A 10617-nucleotide genomic window follows, 5' to 3' on the forward strand; every position below is an offset into this window, starting at 1 on the left:
CCACGACTGGACCTAATGGTCAGGGGTCCCCTTTACCCTTTTACATAATAATAATAATAATAATAATAATAATAATAATAATAATAATAATAATGGAATAGGATGTCCCTATTTTCATCAGATATGTGTTGGAGGGTATGCTATTTTGAAAATGCGTTGTTGCTTTAACTTCTGGCAGAGTTTCCCTTTTTATTCAAGGTTAGGGCAACTGGTGCGACTGACTTTCTGCCATTCTTTGTAGCCTGCTATGAGAGGGAAGGCAGATGCGCTGGGATGACTGACATTTCAGATGAAAAGATAATCACAGAGATCTTAATTCAGAAGCCATGTTGTGGAAGGGGGTTGGGGGAGACACTCTGCTCAGATAAGTACATTAATAAGGGAGAGGGGTTGAGGACATATGAAATGTTGCGTCAAGGCTAATTGTTTCCTCTCAAGCCATTGTTATTCTGTTTAACATTTGAAAAAACAAAACACTTAGTCACATCAAAGTCTATTAGGAACTGGAATTGATGAACTGGATGCATTGGGGATTCTGCTAGCAGGCAGTAAGACTATATTGAAAAAGACTTTCCCACTTTGTTGAATAAATATCAGGAAGGGACAGCATAGATCAGGATCACAAAATAATCCCATTTGAAGGTCAATCCGATGTTCTATTTAGCTTCTGTACACTGTCCTTTGATCTCTTATTTAAATGTACATTCCACATTTCCTCCAAGGAAGTCAAGACAATGTACATGGCTCTGTCATCTGCCCATGTTATCTGCATAACAACCCCAAGCGGTAGGTTAGGCTGAGGGACAGTAGGTAGGGAACTGTCACCCAGGAAGCTTCATGGCGGACTGGGAATTTCAACCTGATTGCTACACCACACAGGCTTTGCTATTGTCGAAAAGAAAAGAAAAATCACAGTTATTCAATGCATTTTAAGTGCTCCTGTCAAATCTATATACCGTATTGGCCTGAATATAAGCCTCCCCTCCCCCCCCCCAATTCTGACCATGAAAAGAGCAGCTTAAATTCGTGACCTTACGAAAATTGGCTTTTACTATATTGCTGCTGAAACAGACATGCGGTAAAATGGAATGGGTGTGAGTGCATGCAGAATTTTAAGGGAGCGGCTTATATTCGGGTATTGTCTCTCCCCCCCCCCTAATTTTTTTTTATAAGATATTTATTAAGGTTTTTTAAGATATTACAATAAAAGAAAAGAAAAGAGAAAACAGATATATAACAAAAATACAGAATAAAAAAAAATTAAAAAACACATAAATTTTCAATTGCTAATTTTCCTTTAACTTGTTTCCCGGACCTCCTCATACCTCCCTTTTTTGTATTCCACCACAAATTATTAGTTCAGCAAATCCTTACCAATATATTATTACCTATTTATAATCCTTTTTTTTCATATTCTCTTAAAGCATTACAGCTGGAAACCACTTAATTTCAATCCAACATCATTCTAGCATTCATTGATTTTACAATATTTCTGTAGATAGTCTTTAAATTTCTTCCAATCTTCTTCCACCGACTCTTCTCCCTGGTCTCGGATTCTGCCGGTCATTTCTGCCAATCCCATATAGTCCATCACCTTCATCTGCCATTCTTCCAAAGTGGGTAGATCTTGTGTCTTCCAATACTTTGCAATAAGTATTCTTGCTGCTGTTGTAGCGTACATAAAAAAAGTTCTGTCCTTCTTTGGCACCAATTGGCCGACAATGCCCAGAAGGAAGGCCTCTGGTTTCTTCATTAAGGTATACTTAAATACCTTTTTCATTTCATTATAGATCATTTCCCAGAAAGCCTTAATTCTTGGGCACGTCCACCAAAGGTGAAAGAATGTACCTTCAGGTTCTTTGCATTTCCAGCATTTATTATCGGGCAAATGATATATTTTTGCGAGCTTGACTGGGGTCATGTACCACCTGTAAATCATTTTCATAATATTCTCTCTTAAGGCATTGCATGGCGTGAATTTCATACCTGTGGTCCACAACTGTTCCCAGTCAGCAAACATAATGTTATGTCCAACATCTTGTGCCCATTTAATCATAGCAGATTTCACCGTTTCATCCTGAGTATTCCATTTCAACAGCAAGTTATACATCTTTGACAAAATCTTAGTTTTGGGTTCTATCAGTTCTGTTTCTAATTTTGATTTTTCCACCTGGAAGCCAATTTTCTTGTCCAAATTATATGCCTCCATTATCTGATAATAATGAAGCCAATCTTGCACTTTGTTTTTTAGTTTCTCAAAGCTCTGCAGTTTTAGTCTATCTCCCTCTTGTTCCAAAATTTCCCAATATTTCGGCCATTTGGCCTCCATATTGAGCTTTTTCTGAGCCTTCGCTTCCATTGGTGACAACCACCTTGGGGTTTTATTTTCCAATAAATCTTTGTATCTTATCCAGACATTGAACAATGCTTTCCTGACAATATGGTTTTTAAATGCTTTATGTGCTTTAACCTTGTCGTACCACAAATATGCATGCCAACCAAAAACATTGTTAAAACCTTCTAAGTCCAAAATGTCTGTGTTCTCAAGGAGCAGCCAGTCTTTCAGCCAGCAGAGTGCTGCTGATTCATAGTAAAGTTTAAATTCTGGCAGGGCAAACCCGCCTCTTTCCTTCGCATCAGTTAATATCTTAAATTTTATTCTGGGCTTCTTGCCCTGCCAGACAAATCTAGAAATATCTTTCTGCCACTTCTTGAAACAGTCCATTTTGTCCACAATCTGCAATGTTTGAAACAAAAACAACATTCTAGGCAAAACATTCATCTTTATAGCTGCAATTTGACCCAACAAGGAAAGCTTCAAATTTGACCAAATTTCTAAATCTTTTTTCACTTCCGTCCAACATTTTTCATAGTTATCTTTAAATAAATTCCCATTTTTTGCTGTCATATTAATCCCCAAATATTTCACTTTCTTAACCACAGTTAAACCTATCTCATTCTGAAACCTCTCTCTTTCAATCGGTGTTAGGTTTTTCTCTAAAACCTTAGTTTTGACTTGTTCAATTTAAATCCTGCCACTTGACCAAATTCTTGAATTAGTTCTAAAATCCTTTTGGTACTAGATTCTGGCTCCTGTAACGTCAATACTAAATCATCTGCAAACGCTCTCAATTTGTACTGTTTGGCTCCAACCTGTATACCTTTAACCAACCGGTCCCTCCCCCCCCCTAAATTTTAAAGGTGCGGCTTATATGCAGGTGTGGCTTATATTCGGGCCAATACGGTAGTAACACTGATCTAAAGTCTTTGAATGATTGTGCTTATGTAGACAAGGATGAGACATGTTTTATTGCAGCTGGGGCAGATGAAGGCGTCTGGTTGTGCTGCTGCAAATGCACCATGACGTTTCTTCTATTTATGCTGCTCCCAGCAATCATCGCTGTGGATACGCAACCTGACTGTGTCCAGGCACTGCAACCGTCTGCAAGGGATTCCCACATGGCAGGGTTAATGTTGCAGGCCTTCATGTCATGTCTGCAGACAACTTTGTAATGCAGTTGGGTTGCTAACAGGCCTAGTTTCCCATAGGGCACGTCCTTGGGGATCCTGCCCTCTTCCATTCTGTGTACATGACCAAGCCAGCATAGACGTCACCGAGACAGAAGTGCATACATGCCACATACCTCCCCACTGCAGTGGTACCTATTTATCCACTTGCATTGGTGTGCTTTCGAACTGCTAGGTTGGCAGGAGCTGGGACAGAGCAATGGGAGCTCACCCTGTCACAGGAATTCAAAGTGCCAACCCTCTGATCAGCAAGCCCAAGAGGCAAAGGCGGAGGAAGGAGGGTGTGGTTCCTAAATTGCCATATTGGCAATAACCACGATATGATATGCTTATCTTATGATGTTCCACGTATCGCTGCTTTGAGGAGTCTAACGTTCCTTGTATGTAGATATCGGATCAGATGGAAAACCTGTTGGTATGCCAGCGTGGTGTAGTGGTTAAGAGCAGTAGTCTCGTAATCTAGGGAACTGGGTTCGCGTCTCCGCTCCTCCACATGCAGCTGCTGGGTGACCTTGGGCTAGTCACACTTCTTTGAAGTCTCTCAGCCCCACTCACCTCACAGAGTGTTTGTTGTGGGGGAGGAAGGGAAAGGAGAATGTTAGCCGCTTTGAGACTCCTTGTGGTAGTGATAAAGCGGGATATCAAATCCAAACTCTTCTTCTTCCAGGATAATACCTTGTTTTGCCCAGCAGGGCTTCATCAGCCGTGCATACTCTAAATTAAACAAACCTTCAAGTTTTCCATCTGATCCAATATCCACATACAAGGAATGTTCTATAGATAATCCTAGGTTTCAATGTAGGCAGGACTGGAAATGAAGGAAGGAAGGAAGGAAGGAAGGAAGGAAGGAAGGAAGGTGAAATTCTCAGGATATTGAATTTTTCATTTAGTCACTCATTTATTCTTTCGCCGTCTGTGTTCTTCTGAGATTGGCGTACAAGCAGTCCTGCCACAGCTGTTCATCTGAATGCATTGGCAATGACTGAATAATTGGTGTGATTGCAGTCATGAACAGAGAGGCCTCAAATGCGAATCAAAATGCGTTGTAAGCAGGCAAAGGGCGTCCATTTGAAAGGCTGAAGGACATTTTGCACATTTTGACACCTGAGGTGTATATTTCTTAGGACCACCCTGTTTTTGTGATGCTTTAAACTATTCTCTGCATTCCAGTTTAATTGGTGTCTCCACCCCCATCATTCTGCCCGGACACTAAGGTCCAGCGCCGAGGTCCTTCTGGCAGTTCCCTCACTGCGAGAAGCGAAGTTACAGGGAACCAGGCAGAGGGCCTTCTCGGTAGTTGCGCCCGCCCTGTGGAACACCCTCGCACCAGATGTCAAAGGAAAAAAACAACTACCAGACTTTTAGGAGACATCTGAAGGCAGCCCTGTTTAGGGAGAGCCAGTATGGTGTAGTGGTTAAGAGCGGTAGTCTCGTTATCTGGGGAACCGGGTTCGCGTCTCCGCTCCTCCACATGCAGCTGCTGGGTGACCTTGGGCCAGTCACACTTCTTTGAAGTCTCTCAGCCCCACTCACCTCACAGAGTGTTTGTTGTGGGGGAGGAAGGGAAAGGAGAATGTTAGCCGCTTTGAGACTCCTTGTGGTAGTGATAAAGCGGGATATCAAATCCAAACTCTTCTTCTTCCAGGATAATACCTTGTTTTGCCCAGCAGGGCTTCATCAGCCGTGCATACTCTAAATTAAACAAACCTTCAAGTTTTCCATCTGATCCAATATCCACATACAAGGAATGTTCTATAGATAATCCTAGGTTTCAATGTAGGCAGGACTGGAAATGAAGGAAGGAAGGAAGGAAGGAAGGAAGGAAGGAAGGAAGGAAGGAAGGTGAAATTCTCAGGATATTGAATTTTTCATTTAGTCACTCATTTATTCTTTCGCCGTCTGTGTTCTTCTGAGATTGGCGTACAAGCAGTCCTGCCACAGCTGTTCATCTGAATGCATTGGCAATGACTGAATAATTGGTGTGATTGCAGTCATGAACAGAGAGGCCTCAAATGCGAATCAAAATGCGTTGTAAGCAGGCAAAGGGCGTCCATTTGAAAGGCTGAAGGACATTTTGCACATTTTGACACCTGAGGTGTATATTTCTTAGGACCACCCTGTTTTTGTGATGCTTTAAACTATTCTCTGCATTCCAGTTTAATTGGTGTCTCCACCCCCATCATTCTGCCCGGACACTGAGGTCCAGCGCCGAGGTCCTTCTGGCAGTTCCCTCACTGCGAGAAGCGAAGTTACAGGGAACCAGGCAGAGGGCCTTCTCGGTAGTTGCGCCCGCCCTGTGGAACGCCCTCGCACCAGATGTCAAAGGAAAAAAACAACTACCAGACTTTTAGGAGACATCTGAAGGCAGCCCTGTTTAGGGAGAGCCAGTATGGTGTAGTGGTTAAGAGCGGTAGTCTCGTTATCTGGGGAACCGGGTTCGCGTCTCCGCTCCTCCACATGCAGCTGCTGGGTGACCTTGGGCCAGTCACACTTCTTTGAAGTCTCTCAGCCCCACTCACCTCACAGAGTGTTTGTTGTGGGGGAGGAAGGGAAAGGAGAATGTTAGCCGCTTTGAGACTCCTTAAAGGGAGTGAAAGGCGGGATATCAAATCCAAACTCTTCTTCTTCTCTTCTAATATCTGAAGGACTATTGTATTTTAATATTTTGTTGGAAGCCACCAAATTGTTGTTGTTGTTGTTGTTGAAACCCACCCTTGGACCTTGGAGTGAAGGGCTGGCGATAAATAAATAAATAAATGAACAAAGTGATGGCAAAAATGAAAGTACTCATACAACAGGACTCACTCCAGACTTGAAGGGGCCTTGGCAAAGTTCTATGGTGACCCCCTTTTTCGCTTCCTCCCTCCCCTCCAGCTGTGGGCTTACTGAATGGCAAAAGCCAATGATTACAAGACACCAATGAATATTTCCCACAATGCCCTGGTGTGCCTGACACAATGTGACTCTGAGACACAGTGGGAAATTTAAACATTGGCCTCCAGTGGTAGTGACGCTGGGCCTGACATTCCACAGATGCCAGGGGTAAACATATTGAGCATGGTCTGACTTAAATAGGAAGTGGGCATGAAGAAAGCCCCTGACTCATGTGAGCTTTCCATGCATTTTAAATCGAAATGCTGTATTTTCTGGACCCATGAAACTTTAGCACATCAAAGATCCCTCTGGGCAGCTAATAGTCTGCTTGAATGCTAAGTTAATATGTGTATGGCCCAGTGTTCATTGTAAATATATTTAAAGGGTGACTACATACAATTCTTCCTTTAAAAATCAAGCCCTGGTATGCATAATACAAATATATGCAAACACAACTTTTTCTACACTGGTTGACACTTCAGATCATTGGTCTTTGTCTCCCTCACACCTTGTTGCCCAGTTTTGACAAGTGTTTTGGACTTGTCACATCTAACATCATAATGACAGGAGATGGACAGATGGGCTGTCCTATTCACCTGTCAAAGCTGGCCCACAGGACTGAACTTCTTGCACATCTGCTGATGCACAGGGGTTTCTGTGTTGCTTTCTGGAGTGATTTGCAATCACATATGTTTGTTTGTTATATTCAGCTTTAATAACTTAGGGCAATGGGGCTTCATGTTTCAAGCTGAAATGAACTCACAGAGGAGTTCATTCATATTTGAAAACATTCCGAACTTTGCAAGGCATGAATGATACTTGTCAAAATGAATAAATTAACAGATTTATTTTTTTAAAATTGAGAAAGGGTTGTGTGTTATTCTTTGGTTGTGGGCATTTAGATACAAACCTGAGTGAACTATATGTCTTGACAGTGAGGAACTGAGGTCCAAAAGAAAAAAGAGATTTTCACTTGTGCACTTGGGGTAGTCTCATGGTACAATCAGAATAAATTTAAAAAGAGCTCCAGATCACAGTATTCTACCTTGGGAGGAAAGGGTATTTTCCTCCCTAGAAAGTTGCAGTGGTTTGATTCCTTCTCTTTCTCTCTCAGTGGAATGAGTAGAAATGTTGAAATGTCATACAAGAATGAAGATATGTTCTTCAAACAGCTTGGCTGCCTCTTTAAAGTTTCATCGGTGAATTTAGGCATGCATGAATCCATCTGTCTAGGACTTTATAACTTGGCCTAGAGTTAGCACGCAATAGGTTCACTTCAGTGGAAAAGTGGGCATGTAGTCTACAACCCTAAATGGTGTGAATCATCATGGTTTTGTTGCAAACTAACCATTGAGGATCCGAAGGAAAGCTGTCCTAGTCATGGATGTGAAAATGTGATTATGCGCAGTGTGTTGATCAGTTTTGCTAACTCTGGCATGAAAGATAAAAAGTCTAAAGGTCACAACCGTCTGATCCATAGCTGGCTGCCCAGCCATACTAGGCAGATATAAGCCCCTCATCACAGGCAGCTGATTATTTGTTGTTGTTTAGTCGTTTAGTCGTGTCCGACTCTTCGTGACCCCCTGGACCAGAGCACGCCAGGCACTTCTGTCTTCCACTGCCTCTTGTAGTTTGGTCAAACTCATGCCGGTAGCTTCGAGAACACTGTCCAACCATCTCATCCTCTGTCGTCCCCTCCATCTTTCCCAACATCAGGGTCTTTTCCAGGGAGTCTTCTCTTCTCATGAGGTGGCCAAAGTATTGGAGCCTCAGCTTCACGATCTGTCCTTCCAATGAGCACTCAGGGCTGATTTTCTTCAGAATGGATAGGCTTGATCTTCTTGCAGTCCATGGGACTCTCAAGAGTCTCCTCCAGCACCATAATTCAAAAGCATCAATTCTTCGGCGATCAGCTTTCTTTATAGTCCAGCTCTCACTTCCATACATCACTACTGGGAAAACCATGGCTTTAACTATACGGACCTTTGTTGACAAGGTGATGTCTCTGCTTTTTAAGATGCTGTCTAGGTTTGTCATTGCTTTTCCCCCAAGAAGCAGGCGTCTTTTAATTTCATGGCTGCTGTCACCATCTGCAGTGAACATGGAGCCCAAGAAAGTGAAATCTCTCACTGCCTCCATTTCTTCCCCTTCTATATGCCAGGAGGTGATGGGCCCAGTGGCCATGATCTTCGTTTTTTTGATGTTGAGCTTCAGACCATATTTTGCGCTCTCCTCTTTCACCCTCATTAAAAGGTTCTTTAATTCCTCCTCACTTTCTGCCATCAGTGTTGTGTCATCTGTATATCTGAGGTTGTTGATATTTCTTCCGGCAATTTTAATTCCGGCTAGGGATTCATCCAGCTCAGCCTTTCGCATGATGAATTCTGTATATAAGTTAAATAAGTAGGGAGACAATATACTCCTTTCCCAATTTTGAACCAATCAGCTGTTCCATATCCAGTTCTAACTGTAGCTTCTTGTCCCACATAGAGATTTCTCAGGAGACAGATGAGGTGATCAGGCACTCCCATTTCTTTAAGAACTTGCCATAGTTTGCTGTAGTCAACACAGTCAAAGGCTTTTGCATAGTCAATGAAGCAGAAGTAGATGTCTTTCTGGAACTCTCTAGCTTTCTCCACAATCCAGCGCATGTTTGCAATTTGGTCTCTGGTTCCTCTGCCTCCTCTAAATCCAGCTTGCACTTCTGGGAGTTCTCGGTCCACATGAGGATTACAAAGCTTAATAAATGCAATCAAACATTTATTTGCTGAACATTGGACCATAGCTGTCAACTTTTCCCTTTTCTTGCGAGGAATCCTATTTGGAATAAGGGAATTTCCCTTTAAAAAAGGGAAACGTTGACAGCTATGCATTGGACAGGACGATGTATTGTCATGCGCATGGTCCTCTTGCAAATTCTGTGTTTGAATGACCTAGGACTGCAGCTGGCATATATTTTCAGATCCATAGAGAATCAGCATCATGCTTTTCTCAGGAGTGCCTTCATTTCTAGATCACCCCCTGCTGAGAAAGCTTTGTTTCCTCGTTTAATCTGCCCACCACCCCATTAACTCAAGTTAAATCTAATTATAGTGGCATTTTACTTCCATAATTAACTTTGAAAGCATAGCTGATTGCTGAAATGAGTAACTTGCAGTGCCAAATAGGGGAGTGTTAGAGCCCACCCAATGACACAAATAAATACATGTTTGACTAATGGAACTTTTGCCAATATAGTCCTTGAAGGGGAAAAAACCTGCTGGAAGGTCTTTTTCATCTATGACTGACTATCTTTGTGAGAGGAAAAGAGCTAGAAAGAAAATCCAAAGAATGAGACGGATGTAAAGGTGGTTCATTTATTTCCATTAAAGCGTTTCTCTACATTTCTATATCAATTTGCGTGCAATGTTGGATTTTTTTATATGCATGGCATTTATCAGGTTGCCCCCCCCAAATCTATGCCACTGGCACCCAGATAATATTGCCCTTGACATACTTTCAACAAGTACCCATTTCCTAATAGTATCAATTTCTGCATATTCCATAAGTTTTTGTATCCATTCTTCCTTTACTGGGACTTCTGTTTCTTTCCATTTTGAGGCAAGTAACATTCTTGCTGCTGTAGTAGCATACATAAATAAATTTCTATACAATTTAGGTAGTTTTGTCCCTATAATTACCAAAAGAAAAGCTTCTGGGGTTTTTTTTAATAAAAGTTAATTTTAACATCCTTTTCAATTCATTATATATAATTGGAAATGATATATAATGGCTTACACTCTTTATAAAAGATTTGAGGAGTGAGGTTATTATCCCTCTACTACTATCCATACCAGATTGCTCAACCATTGCTACTGTGTTCTTTCTTTGAGTAGATCAAGATGATCAGGTAACAGCAAAAACTACAAGGGGCAGTTAGAATAAGATCTATCATTTGATTATTGATGTAAACCTCCAAAATGTATTTTGTGTAGTTAAGTTTATACCTCCGTCTTCAGTACATTTTATTTTATTTTATTGCGATGGCTAGTGGCTGATTCTTCTCATCTTCTGAGGAAGAACACAGAAGACACATACCATATGAGTTTTCCTCCAATAAAAAATATTTGTAAGTATATATTACATGCATTCCTGACAATACCAGGAAAAATTGGAAGCTGCAACATCTTTTTAAAGCAGGCTCTCAGTGCAATCCTATTTTCCATTTATCCTAGC

This window comes from Podarcis raffonei, chromosome 17, assembly GCF_027172205.1.
Source record: "Podarcis raffonei isolate rPodRaf1 chromosome 17, rPodRaf1.pri, whole genome shotgun sequence".
NCBI lineage: Eukaryota > Metazoa > Chordata > Lepidosauria > Squamata > Lacertidae > Podarcis > Podarcis raffonei.